This window comes from Phacochoerus africanus, chromosome 1 (genome assembly GCF_016906955.1).
Source record: "Phacochoerus africanus isolate WHEZ1 chromosome 1, ROS_Pafr_v1, whole genome shotgun sequence".
NCBI lineage: Eukaryota > Metazoa > Chordata > Mammalia > Artiodactyla > Suidae > Phacochoerus > Phacochoerus africanus.
In genome coordinates, this window is record NC_062544.1 from 73,962,091 (window position 1) to 73,964,661 (window position 2,571).

Below are 2,571 nucleotides of genomic sequence, written 5' to 3' on the forward strand. Positions count from 1 at the left end.
ACAGCTACAGCAACATGGGTTCCAAGCCATGTCTGCAACCTACACCACAGCTCACGGCAATCCTGGATCCTTAACCCACTGAGTGAGGCCAGGGGTGGAACCTCCCTCTTCATGGGTTCATTACCACTGAGGAGGACGGCATCTCCCTTGGCCTCAATATGTTTTAAAAGCTCCCAGTGGGTCCCAGGGTGCAACTGCGGGTGGAGAGGCTCTGGTTTGGTTGTTGGCCCTTTCTTCCCTTTCCCTCTTCCTGACATTGCTTCTCTCCCATTTTCCTTTATTGAGATTTCACCTTTTCTTGAAGACTCATGTCCTCTGTTCTAAATCCTTCCTTTGATCCCATCAGTCAAGCAATAGCATTTCATAGAATTCCCTGGTGGCTCAGCGGATTAAGGATCGGACGTGATCACTGCTATGGCATGGGTTCCATCCTTGGCCCTAGAACGTCCACATGCTTCGGGTATGGCCAAAAAATAAAAAGGGTAGCAGCTCACATACTAAAATTGGAACAACACAAATACAAAGATTAGCCTGGCCCCTGCACAAGGATGACACAAATTTGTGAAGCATTCCATGTTTTTCAGTCTCTTACATTTAAAATGATGAAGATTTCTATTGTTCAGTTTAAAAAATCATGGAAGCTAATAATAATGCTAATGTGTTACTCCTCAGGACGTCTCCCATGGCAGCTATGGATAGGGAATTGAAGACAACTGATCACTCAGCAGGTGCTAGAAGAAATGACTCAACAAGTTGATTAATTAAATCTGAGGATGCTTTAGGAAACCCCAAGAGGACAAAAAGAAATTCTCTTTTGTTTCACTGTTTCCGCAGCTGCTCTCAGAGGTAAAGAAATTTCTATCCCAAAAGAATAATATCCTTAACTATTGCCTGGATGTTGTCACTGCTGTAGCTCAGATTTGATCCCTGGCCTGGGAACTTGCACATGCTTCGGGTGCAGCCAAAAAATTTAAAAATAGCTATTGCCATATTTTTAATTTCCAAAGGTTTCAGTGAAGTTAAAAAACTGTATAGAATATGTTTTGTTTAGTTTTATTTTTGTCAAGGAGAGTCAAAGTGTATATGTTCAGAGAAACCATAATTTGAAAAGATACATGCACCCCAATGTTCATAGCAGCACTAATTACAATAGCCAAGACATGGAAACAACGACCTAAATGTCCATCGACAGAGGGATGGATAAAGAAGATGTGGTACACACATACCGTGGAATACTACTCAGCCATAAAAAAGAATGAAATAATGCCATTTGCAGCAACAAGGATGGACTTAGAGATTATCATACCAAGTGAAATAAGTCAGACAGAGAAAGACAAACATCACAGGATATCACTTATATGTGAAATCTGAAAAATGATACAAATGAACTTACTTATAAAACAGAAACAGGAACTCCTGTGTGGCACAGGGGCTAAGGATCCAGTGTTGCCAGAGCTGCGGAGTAGACTGCAACTGTGGTTCCAGTTGTATCCCTGGCTGGTGAACTTCCAGAATATGCTGCAGGTGTGGGCAAAACAAACAAACAAAAATCCAAAAAACAAACAGAAACAGACTCACAGACTTCAAAAACAAACTTATAGTTACCAAAGGGGAAAGGTGGGAGCAGGGATGGATTGGGGTTTGGGATGGGCATGTTCACACTATTATAAATGGAATGGATGGCTAGCAGGGACCTACTATACAGCACAGAGAACTCTACTCAATACTCTGTGATAATCTGTATGGGAAAATAATCTGAAAAAGAATGGATATGTGTACATGTATAACTGAATCACTTGGTTGCACAGCAGAAATTATCAAAACATTTTTTTTTTGCCTATGTAAAATTTTATTTTTTTTAATTTTTTATTACTCAAATGAATTTATCACATCTGTAGTTGTATAATGATCATAACAATCTGATTTCACAGGATTTCCATCCCACAGCCCAGGCACATCCCCCCACCCCCCAAACTGTCTCCTCCAGAGACCATAAGTTTTTCAATGTCTGTGAGTCAGCATCTGCTCTGCAAAGAAGTTCAGTCTGTCCTTTTATCAGATTCCACATGTCAGTGAAAGCATTTGATGTTGGTGTCTCATTGTACGGCTGACTTCACTTAGCATGATAGTTTCTAGGTCCATCCATGTTGAAAAAAAATGCTGGTATTTTGTTCTTTTTTTTAAATCAACTCTACTTCAATAAAACTTCAAAAAATGAAAAAAAAAGGGGGATCAGTTGTACGAAGAATAGAATTCTAGAAAAAAAAAAATAGCAGCTACCTTCTCTGAAGCCCTATAGCCTTTCAACCAGTCCTGATAGGACTTTAAAAGATAAAATATTTAAAATTCTATCTTGCATTACATCCTTATGTCAAGGGTCAGCAAACTTTGGCTGTGAGGGGCCAGATAGTAGATATTGCAGGCTTTGCAAGTCACAGGCACTCGATCACATATTCTTCTTCTTGTCTGTAATACTTCATATTCTCACCTAGCATGATGGACAAAAACAGGCTATGCCCTTGGGGTCTTGCCAACACCTTCCTTATGTCAGCTTCTTATTCTGCATTATCT

General features: G+C 39.9%; 1 pseudogene; it reads left to right on the forward strand.

The window, feature by feature from the left end:
* The first annotated feature begins 480 nt into the window (after window positions 1-480).
* Window positions 481-581, forward strand: LOC125114153 (uncharacterized; annotated as a pseudogene).
* Window positions 582-2,571: the final 1,990 nt, after the last annotated feature.